The sequence below is a fragment of the Thunnus albacares genome, chromosome 22, assembly GCF_914725855.1.
Source record: "Thunnus albacares chromosome 22, fThuAlb1.1, whole genome shotgun sequence".
NCBI lineage: Eukaryota > Metazoa > Chordata > Actinopteri > Scombriformes > Scombridae > Thunnus > Thunnus albacares.
The window spans coordinates 11,339,581-11,351,403 of NC_058127.1; the positions used below are offsets into that span (position 1 = coordinate 11,339,581).

General features: G+C 41.5%; 1 long non-coding RNA gene and 1 other non-coding gene across 2 annotated transcripts; both read left to right on the top strand.

The window, feature by feature from the left end:
* The first annotated feature begins 1,836 nt into the window (after window positions 1-1,836).
* On the top strand, window positions 1,837-4,076 carry LOC122973754. The gene is made up of 3 exons (XR_006400123.1): window positions 1,837-2,153; window positions 2,385-2,495; window positions 2,618-4,076. It is a non-coding gene; the product is annotated as an uncharacterized LOC122973754 (long non-coding RNA).
* A 731-nt stretch (window positions 4,077-4,807) lies between these two features.
* Window positions 4,808-4,880, top strand: trnak-cuu. The gene has a single exon. It is a non-coding gene; the product is annotated as a tRNA-Lys (tRNA).
* Window positions 4,881-11,823: the final 6,943 nt, after the last annotated feature.

Genomic DNA, 11,823 nt, shown 5'->3' on the forward strand with positions numbered 1-11,823 from the left:
AAAGTCAAGACGTGGTGAGATGTAGCACAACGAGCTAACCAAGTCCTGTAAATGGAATGGCGTTCGCCAGTCAAGTCTTTCACACAAGTAACAGTGACAATGTCATCACTTCCATTAGCCTTTATAACCATCTTAAAACAAACTACGGTAGCCTTTGTCTATGCAGCAAAGATGAAGTAAAAAATTGATAAATGGACTATAAGGCGCTACAACATAGTTGTAATGACATACAACAGTATTTTAACCATCAATCTTTGGGTTAGCAGACGAATGCGCGAATGAATTTGCATACAAGAACTACCCTTTCTGATGATTTTGCTCTCATTCATTCCCCCACACTGAGGCACCAGACTTCTTTAACCCTTACCACCTAACACCGTGTTAGCTGGTTATTTAAGCAGAAAAGTGGACGTCCCTGGGTGGGCTCGAACCACCAACCTTTCGGTTAACAGCCGAACGCGCTAACCGATTGCGCCACAGAGACTGCTTTGTCCTGTTTCAGAGGGGGCGTGGCTTCGATTTGCAATCCCCACCCACCTGCATGGCTGTTTACTTGTCGAAGGGCAATATCGCAGAAATTTCAATGGTGGTATATTGAAGGAAAAGAGTTCTGTGAGAAATTTACAATGTAGCACAAAGTCAAGAGCTTTCCATTTGTGATACAACCAGCCAAGAACGCATCGTAAACAGAATGGCGTTCCCCATTGGCGTCTGCCACACCAGGGACTTCTCTCCAGAGTGCGACAATCCTATCGATGCCATTAGGTTTTGTAGCCATTTTTAAACAAACCAGGGTAGTCATTGTTTATGGGGTGTTTATCAAGTTAACAATTCGTAAAGGGATTATAACAAGCTGTAACGACATGCCATGATGTTTTCATCATCAACCTTTGGGTTAACAGTCCAATGCACTAACCAATTTTTATACAACAGCTACTGATGATCATCCTCTCATTCATTCCACCAACCTGTGATACTATAACAAGCTGTAACAACATGCCATGATGTTTTCATCATCAACAACACTTCAAGTCATAATCTATACTTAATCCATTGGGTGATAGGGTTCTCAGACAGTGGATCCATTAGTGTTCCCCTCTGGAAAGTAAAACATCCAATAATTGTATGTTTCGGGACAGAGGGAACTCAGTAGCCACATTTCTCTGTTCTCTATTTCTCTATTTAGCATCTTCAGATTAGGCTAACCCATTGTTGCTAACTTTGGAGCTAAACACCTTCACTTTACCAGCACATGAGGAAATAACAGACGTGACTTTTCTTGGTCTTGAGAAGCTGCAGCATTTCTTAACTGTTACACTGTAGTCTGTACTGTACATTTACTGCTAGACTGACAACTTACTGCTAACCTTTTCCTCTGCTCTGCTCGCATTCACCGTCACTTTTCTGCCGCTTGCTCTTTCCCACTTGCTACGCACAGATATTACGCAATGCCCTATTTCTTAACGGAAATACGCTACCAAGAGTAAAGACACAAAAGTTTACTCTCATAACGGAACAGCGCTGCACAGAGGCTCCCAAAAGCAATTGATTTCCATATTAATGGATATTTGGCGTTATTTTTGGCATTAAAAATTGTTTTTGTCCTGGTGGGGGTTCTTGTTGTTATAATTATAAGAAATACTGATTCAGTACGTTCAGTAAACGCTCAGTAAATGTTGAGTACAGTTAAACCTAGCAGTCTCCATTAGGTTCAGTGAGTTCAAACTTGTGAAAACAATGGGGGTGTTTTGAACATCCCCTTTTTCACAGGTAATTTGTTAGTCTGTCCCTCACGCTGCAGGAAATAAAGGATTAATCCTGGAAAGCTATTGGTGTAGCACTTTTCTCCTTATGAAAGTAACACGGCAATTATTCGACCAATGAGAATTTGGTCGGACAAGAGCATATTGGCCAACTAATTGACTAGTCAACCAGGAGACTACAGCCCTACACACTTCAACACCAATTCATTAGTTTGCCTTGAGAGGACAGACCGCGGGATATTGTGGATGGCTTCGAGGAAAGATTGGGGTTCCCCCAATGCCGGGAAGCAGTAGATGGCTCTTATATCCACATCACTTCCACCCTCCAGCAACGAAAAGGAAGTCATTCCATCATGTTGCTGCACAAGCTGTTGTGGATCACCTCTGTCGGTGAGTAACACACAAACGCACGCACACACACACACACACACACACATATCTCCCTGATGGTTAATATACAGTACATCTTTTGAAGTATATTGTGTTTGTAATATGTCAAATTATGTATAAATGGTTATGTATTTCTGTTATGTTAGACTGTTCGTAGCCTTTTTGCCTGACTAATTGGAGTCAAACTGGATCATTGAAGCTAGTCTGTTTCCTTTTTCTTTCCACCAACAGATTCACTAACATCAGCATTGGATGGGCTGGCAGTGTGCACAATGCAAGAGTGCTATGAAACTCCATACTCTGCAATCTAGCGGAGAGTGACAACCTTTTCCCACCAGTGAGGTATAATCTTGTAATGTTCTACAGATGGCCTGCTCATTCATTTGTACTTGTCCTATGCATTTACTGTAGGGAAATCTAATTATTAACTCAAAGGGTGATTGTTTTTTTCTTTTTCCATTTAGGACACTCAAGGAATTGGAGGTGTAGAGGTGCCCAGCATGCTCTTGGGAGACCCATACCCTCTCTTGAGCTGGCTCATGAAGGGATACCCTGACAATGGACATCCTACCAGAGAGTACAGGCATTTCAGTTACAGACTGAGTCGTGCATGCATGACTGTGGAATGTGCTTTTGGAAGGCTTAAAGGGAGATGGCGGTGTTTGTTGAGGAAGATAGATGTCAGTATCTAGAGGGTCCCTACCATTGTGACCAGCTGCTGTGTCTTGCACATCACAAGGAGATGACTTTTTGGAGGAATGGAGGGAGGAAGTGGATGAGCCAGCAGAACTGAGGGAACCAGACATTCGTCAAGTCAACAAGTCGTCTCAAACTTACTCCTCTTCTGTCTGGTTTGGCCACTGCTTGAAGAAGACGGTGGCTTAGTTGATGAAGATGATGAGGAGTAGGAAGAGGAGGAGGATTGGGACAATGATGAAGTAGCAGCACCACCTGGTCCAGTAGTGGCTACAAACACAAACACGTAAAAATAAGACATTACAGCCAGCTCTCATTGGGTGAAAAAAGGCAATGCAGCAGTGCCAAGTTTCTGAACTAGCTGTTAACGTAAATGGTTCTTTACCTTGAGAAGAATAACCACAAACACCAACACATACTAACATTAACCACACTACACTCCTTCTCAGCTCCTTCTTAATGATTCTCGTGTCCACCAGGAGATCAGTAAACACCCTCCTGCCTGAGCTGCTCTCTCTTTGCCTGCTAGAACAGAGGTACGGCCCTCCCCCTCCTCAGTGTGTGCAGTGAGTGATTAAACACACCAGTGCTCACTTACTCATCAGGACCTGGTGATGAAAGACCATGTCAAATGTACAGACATTGCCAGTGGGTCAGTTGTCAGCATTTATTTAAATTGCAAATAAATTCTTGATTTGTTCTGTTGTATACTTCATTATTCTGTATTATACTGTATTATTCATTACTCCCCTCATCCCCTGGATTTTCTTGGGGACATATTTGGGGGCTATTTGGGATATAGAAAGAGGAGATTAGTAAATGGATTTAATGAACAGACCAGTGTTTTTTCTTAGTGTTTTTTTGTGTTAATTTTATCTCCAGTGGCTATTGCCTGAGTATTGGTGTCTGGATATCAATTGCCTCAACTAAGCATTTAAATAGCTTCCGTCCAGATAGACAGGTGAGTGTCCAGCTGGGCTGTATCAGCTGATCTGAAAACATTTAATGAAAAGGTGAAACACTGGCTGAAACAAAACCAAACCTGCGATCATTGATCTATATAATACATCATTGCCATAAATTAGGGAACATACGTATGCGCACACATATGCAACACATGTAAATTGATTATGTGATGTAAATACCGTTGTTATTGAGAATGTCACTATTTACTATGAGCTTTATTTATTTAATGTATTTCTGGTAGTGATATGTTATGACTATTTTAAGTAGAAAAGCCTAACCAGGGACAGGGGTCGCAAATTAGCCTTGGTAAGAAATCCTATATGCAATACATCTGTTTCATGTTATTTTAACCCGTTACAATGTTTTTTGCATCGTCCCTGACAAATAAACTAAAAAAAAAAAGAGGTAGTTGTTTGAGTTAGGCAGGATCTGGGGAAGTTGTTTCGTGTGGCATCGTGTAACATTATATATGTTAGATAAAAGCACAAACTGGAACATCTGAGTGAAACTAAACTTCAAACCACAGTGATTCCATTACAAGGTAAAAACGCGGTGTATTCTCTGCTGTAAAGCCACGGTGGAAGCGCATATGATCACAGTATGATGCGGTTAAAGCTGGTAGTGTGGAAAATGCTGCAAGGTAAGCTCCTATTGTTAGCTTCTCTAGTTAACTAATTAACTCTCTTTAGTAGCAACCTACTTACAAGGCCAAGTGGTATTATAACATTCGCTAAGTGCATTACCCGAGATACAAACTTAAAGGTTAGTCCTAGTTCAAATGAATATGAAGTAGCTAGTGAGCTAGCTAATGCTGATAAGTACTGATAAGTATACTTGGTATCAGAAAGCCTTAGGTCAAAGATTGAGGATAAACTTTGCCGTCGTATATGCATCCAAATGTGTGTGGTCAGTCCATGGTAAAGGGTTAGGGTTCATTTTCAGGGTTCAGTTCAACATTTTTAGATCCTATTTTCTAATTTTTAAGCATAGTAGCCCGGCTAGCTCAGTCGGTAGAGCATGAGACTCTTAATCTCAGGGTCGTGGGTTCGAGCCCCACGTTGGGCGCTCTCCTTTTTAACAGAGCAGCAAGGATTCATTATTGTTTTTCTGTGGACTGTCAGACAGTGCTCACGTATAATCATTCTGGGCTACCTGGTGTGGCAATTCTGATGATAGTTAAAAACATGAAATAGAAATTCGTGAATTTATGTATATAATAGAGCTAAATTGTTGTAAAGTTAGAACAAAACTTAAATTTACAAAAAATACACTCTGTTCGACCATTTTCAAGATATGCCGAAGACATTGACCGACACAGTGAGAAGAAGCAAAGCCACAGATGGGTTTCTGAACAGACTGAAGATGCAGTGGGATTTAATTAAAGAAAGACGCCCAATGTGGGGCTCAAAACCACAATCCTGAGATTAAGAGTCTCATGCCCTACAGACCGAGTCAGCTGGGATGTGCGGCACCCCTCCCCCCACATCACCATCTGTCATTGAAACAAGCCTGCAGACCTTTCCCGTGGATTTTAGCCCATCCCCCACTACTGCACAACTACGAAACGTATGAACAGTGGTGGATGCAGCGACCTTGTCTCTGTGGCGCAATCGGTTAGCGCGTTCGGCTGTTAACCGAAAGGTTGGTGGTTCGAGCCCACCCAGGGACGAGAAGTTTTTCATAACTAGTATACATTAATATTAAAAACGCTATGTACTTCACTTAGGTTGTGTATCTTTTTTGGCTGATGAAACATGCTTTCATTTGGCAAAAATGAAACCGTTTTGCTGAAAACTAAAAGAAGGAAACCAAACTTGCTTTGTGTTTCTGCCTAAAAGACAATATCAGTGCCAGTTGCTCAAGCTGACATGTCAGCCCATGTTACTGTAAATTATATATTTTAAAGAACATCCCAAGCTTGGATGAGAAATAGTTCAATCTGTTGACAAATCAGATTTTTTAGCCAATATTAAATAGCATTTCCTGTTCTCTTCCTGCCCGTCTTTCCCCTCCCCCCTTTCCCCTATTGTTTACACAGTGAGTGCTTCAGCGGTTTGTCAGCTATCAGGTTTTAGATCGAAGTGGTAAAAAAACAAAACAAAACAAAAAAACAAGTCGTCCCTGGGTGGGCTCGAACCACCAACCTTTCGGTTAACAGCCGAACGCGCTAACCGATTGCGCCACAGAGACCACATGACAGAGAACAATAACAATACGGTTTATAATATCAATGTTCGGTGTGAAGATTCAATCAGAATTATAATTATAATCAGTGTGTTTACATGCACTTTACTTTGTGTACCCACCAGAGTAAGATAACCAGATTGGAAAGTATGGTTTGGTGTAATTTATGGTTTTGTGCAGTCTTCAGTCCCTGTCTTTCACTCCTCTGCTCTCTTTATCTGTTCCTGTGTTTGCCTGAGGGTTGTGTTGAGCTCCTCCCGCTCAACACAGAGCGGAGGGCAGAGGTCACAGTGAGAGAGAAACCACCAGTCAAAAGTTTGGAAACACCTTCACATTCATTAGAATAAGAAAGTGTGTCCTAAGTTTTGACTGGTACTGTACATCTTGATTAAGAATTGCATTGTATGTAGTAGTAAAAACACACTTAATTTAACACATTTAAATATTAAATTGAAGAGAATGGAATGAAATGTACAAAATATTGACAAAGGAATGTGCAAATGTTCATAGTGAAACTGTTCTTGTGGTGTGAGGTCTTGATAGACCTCTGAGGTCTTTCCAGACAGAAGCAGAGTCATTAGTTGAGAACTGTTGTTGGAGTTTCTCACGGTACAATCATCTTTAAATGCCTTGCAAAACTTGTATTTCGCCTCTTTAAACGTATCCCTGTCCCCACTCTTGAACTCCTCTTCCTTTTCCAACCTTTGCCATCTGAACCTGTGAACCAGGATTTATCATTGTTGTAACTCACCCTGGTGTGTGATGGTATACAGCTGTCCTCACAGATAATAATATAGGATGTCACACAGATTGACCATAACATGGTAAGAGTGACCAAGTGCAGCACAGGGGCAGCATGGTAGACACCACTTATAGTAGTGTAACACTGATCCAAAGTCAACTGAACCTGGACAGCTTCTTCTCAGCAGAGGAGGGAGTCCTCTTATAGTGGGAGAACAATCTCAGCTGCTTCTCAGGAGGAGACTCTGAAACATCCCCTTCCCCTGGTCGTGTTGATGCCGCTTGCTCTTCACCCTCTGCCTTTATATACTCTGAAATGAGAGGGGGCAGGAGAGACTCATTACAAATGTATTATTGGCTTGGCCTATAAGACACTCAATGATATAAACATCACAACAATCAAATAGTTAATCACTTAACCAATGTTAATCAAAATGTTGCGTCCAACATGGATGCCATGAAGTAGGCATTGGTGAAAGGAAATGTGGTGAGGCCTCTTCCTTCAGATAGGTCACATCCTGGTATCTACAATGCATGAAGATCTCCGTAAACCTTGTTTTCAACAAGCTCTTCAGAGCTCTCACCAGGGGCCCGCAGTATCTGGCTTTTCGTCTTATTTCCAGCAGGTGACAGCGCTGAGTGAGGATACAGGGCACAATCACACTGATAGTGACAGTTTTCTTACCCTGTGTTAGGTTGGTAGAATGGATCAAGAGCTTTGATCAGTTCTTCAAGCTGAGCATACTCTTGCAGGGATAAGATAACGCTTCTGTGCCCCTCTGATTCCAACACACTGGATAGCTTTTGCATGTCTACACATGCACAGAAGCCTTCACCTGTTCCAGAATGGAATTCCATTGTGTGGCATTCACTATTGGAATTGTTGCATCACCAAAGCACGCTTCAAAGCAGTCTTTAAGTGAGGTGCTACTGGGGAGGAGGTTGGCTGCACAGGATAACTTTGCTAGGGTGCTTGACAGCCCACTGCTGTCTTTCAGACCATCTTTTATGACCAACTGCAGTGAATATGTGAAGCATGACAGGCTCTGCATCTTAAGTTCTTATCCAAAGTGGCATTGACTGCCTATCAATTAAAAAGTTGAGTCCTCGTCTCCAACTTCGGATTTTGAATGCAGTCAATGCTTGAGTCTGAATCCAAGTCCGAGTCATCAGTGCTCGAGTCCAAGTCGAGTCACAAGTCCTGAAAGTCAGGACTCGAGTTGGACTTGAGACTGAGTCCTGGACTCAAGTACTACAATACTGACATGAATTTCATTTCATTTGTCACTGTTAGCTAGCTGGCTAATTTTCAGTCCTTTGGCAAGAGGCTTTGTAACCTATAAAATGATAAAATTCACAGAATGAAGACAACAAGACGCCCTAAACACAGCAACAGCAACAAAACAAGAATTCTCAAGACAGAACACAAGATATGCAGGGCAACAGGAAACAGCAAACACTGGGCATTAGTATAATGGTATACAATTTGACAGAACCACAAAAGGACCATTAAGTTGAATCAATACATCTCTATAACAGTTTGAAGAAGATACTCACATTATAACCTTCAAGGTAGGCTTTATTGCAGGGCTGTTATATTTGACTGCATCAAGTATAGTTTTGGTGAACTTAATTATCTGTATATATATAGAGATCAATGGAAAAAAATACACATATATTGTTCTCTCTGCCATACTATATAGCTTTACTCATTAGTTGTGTAAACAGGAAAAAGTAGGTGGGTATAGAGTTCAGATCCAAACCACACCCCCTTTCAAAAGGGGAGTAATAGTCTCTGTGGCGCAATCGGTTAGCGCGTTCGGCTGTTAACCGAAAGGTTGGTGGTTCGAGCCCACCCAGGGACGAAGGTTTTTCAGGGACAAGCTAGAAACTAGAATATGGAAACTATTGAGTCAACTCCCAGCACTTCAGCTCACATAACTAGAGATTATGCCTCTTCAAAAAAACACAAAACAATGTGTACAACAAAATTATACTGCGTTATAACACATTTAGTAATAGTTTAGTTCACATAAATACTAAATTTAGCATTTACCATGATTCAAATTTCTGCGATATTGCCCTTCTTCAGGTAGAGCGCTGCAGGTGGGTGGGGATTGCAAATCGAAGCCACACCCCCTCTGTAACGGAACAGAGCAGTCTCTGTGGCGCAATCGGTTAGCGCGTTCGGCTGTTAACCGAAAGGTTGGTGGTTCGAGCCCACCCAGGGACGTAGACTTTTGACAGTAAATAACCATGTAGTATGATATTAGATGATAAGGTTAGAGAAATCTGGTGCTACAGTGTGGGGGAATGAATGAGAGCAAAATCATCAGAAGCATAGTTCTTCTATGCAAATTCATTAGCGCCCTCATCTGTTAACTGAAAGGTATTGATGGTTAAAATATTGTTGTATGTCATTACAACTATATGATAGTGTGTTATAATCCAATTATCAATTTTTGCTTCATCTTCGCTGTGTTGACAGTGGCTACCGTAGTTTGTTTTGACATGGTAACAAAGACTAATTGCAGCAATACAGCGATACTTCATTAGCTTGTTGTGCTACATATCACAACCTCTGACAAAACGCAGTCTCTGTGGTGCAATCAGCTAGCGTGTTTAGCTGTTAACCCAAAAGGTTGGTGGTTCGAGCTCACCCAGGGACGTAGGAGCTTGTGTTTACATAACCAGCTAACATCATGTTAAGGTTTAGAGAAAACTGTAGCTATGGTGGAATAAATGAGAGGATAATCATCAGTAGCTGTTGTATGAAAATACATTACTGCATAGGCTGTTTACGGAAAGGTTGATGATTATAATGTCATGGCATGTCCTTCCACATCATATAGCTTGTTATAATCCATTTATTACTTGTTGACTTCATATTCACTCCATAGACAATGGCTACCATGGATTGTTTAAGAATGGCTACAAGGACTAATCGCATCGATAAGATTGTCACAGTCAGTAGAGAAGTTCATAGTATGACAGACACCAATCTGGAACGCGATTCTCTTAACAATGCTTTGTTAGCTTGTTGTGCCACGAATTAAAACCTCTTGACTTTCTGCTACATTGTAAATTTCTCAAAGAACTATTTTCCTTCAATATACCACGATTTAAATTTCTGTGATATTGCCCTTCAACAAGTAAACAGTGATGAAGGTGGGTGGGGATTGCAAATCGAAGCCACACCCCCTCTGAGACAGGACAAAGCAGTCTCTGTGGCGCAATCGGTTAGCGCGTTCGGCTGTTAACCGAAAGGTTGGTGGTTCGAGCCCACCCAGGGACGTCTTGTGTTTACATAACCAGTTAAGGGTTAGAGAAAGCTGTTACTAAAATATCACAATGTGATGGAATGAATGAGACGATAATCATCAGTAGCTGTTGTATGAAAATACATTAATGCATTAGACTGTTTACGGAATGGTAGATGGTTCAAATTTCATGGCATGTCCTTCCAGCTGTGTTATAATCCATTTATTTATTGTTTACTTTATATTCACTCCGTAGACAGTGGCTACCGTGGTTTGTGTAAAAATGACTACAAGGACTAATTCGATGAGATGGTCACAGTCAGAAGAGAAGTCCCTCGTGTGGCAGACGCCAATGGGGAACGCCATTCTGTTTACGATGTTTTCTTGGCTTGTTGTATCACAAATCAAAACCTCTTGACTTTGTGCTACATTGTAAATTTCTCACAGAACTCTTTTCCTTCAATATACCACTATTGAAATTTCTGTGATATTGCCCTTCGACAAGTAAACAGCCATGCAGATGGGTGGGGATTGCAAATCGAAGCCACGCCCCCTCTGAAACAGGACAAAGCAGTCTCTGTGGCGCAATCGGTTAGCGCGTTCGGCTGTTAACCGAAAGGTTGGTGGTTCGAGCCCACCCAGGGACGTTGACTTTTCTGCTTAAATAACCAGCTAACACGGTGTTAGGTGGTAAGGGTTAAAGAAGTCTGATGCCTCAGTGTGGGGGAATGAATGAGAGCAAAATCATCAGAAAGGGTAGTTCTTGTATGCAAATTCATTTGCGCATTCGTCTGCTAACCCAAAGATTGATGGTTAAAATATTGTTGTATGTCATTACAACTATGTTGTAGCGCCTTATAGTCCATTTATCAATTTTTTACTTCATCTTTGCTGCATAGACAATGGCTACCGTAGTTTGTTTTAAGATGGTTATAAAGGCTAATGGAAGTGATGACATTGTCACTGTTACTTGTGTGAAAGACTTGACTGGCGAACGCCATTCCATTTACAGGACTTGGTTAGCTTGTTGTGCTACATCTCACCACGTCTTGACTTTGTGCAACATTGTAAATTTCTAAAAGAACTCTTTTCCTTCAATAGGCCATGATTCTAAATTCTGCCGTATTGCCCTGGTAGAGGTAAACAGCGATGAAGGTGGGTGGGGATTGCAAATCGAAGCCACGCCCCCTCTGTGACAGGACAACGCGGTCTCTGTGGCGCAATCGGTTAGCGCGTTCGGCTGTTAACCGAAAGGTTGGTGGTTCGAGCCCACCCAGGGACGTCCACTTTTCTGCTTAAATAACCAGGTAACACAGTGTTAGGTAGTAAGGGTTAAAGAAGTCTGGTGCTACAGTGTGGGGGAATGAATGAGAGCAAAGTCATCAGAAACGATAGTTCTTGTATGCAAAGTTGATGGTTAAAGTATTGTTGTATGTCATTACAACTATTTTATAGCGCGTTATGATCCGTTTATCAAGTTTTTTCTTCATCTTCGCTGCGTAGACAATGTCTACCGTAATTTGTTTTAAAATGGTTACAAAGACTAATCGCAACGATAACAAAGTCACTCTCAGGAGAGAAGTTACCTGTATGGAAGACGTGACCCGGGAATACCTTTTCATTTACGGTACTTCGTTAGCTTGTTGTGCTGTATATCACAACTTCGGACAGAGTCTCACTGACTGCACAATTGGTTAGCGCGTTCGGCTATTAACCAAAAAGTTGGTGGTGGGAAAATCATCACTAGCTGCTGTATGAAAATTAATTAGCGCTTTTGAGCCTTTACCGAAAGGCTTACATTTAAAATGTCATGGCATGTCCTT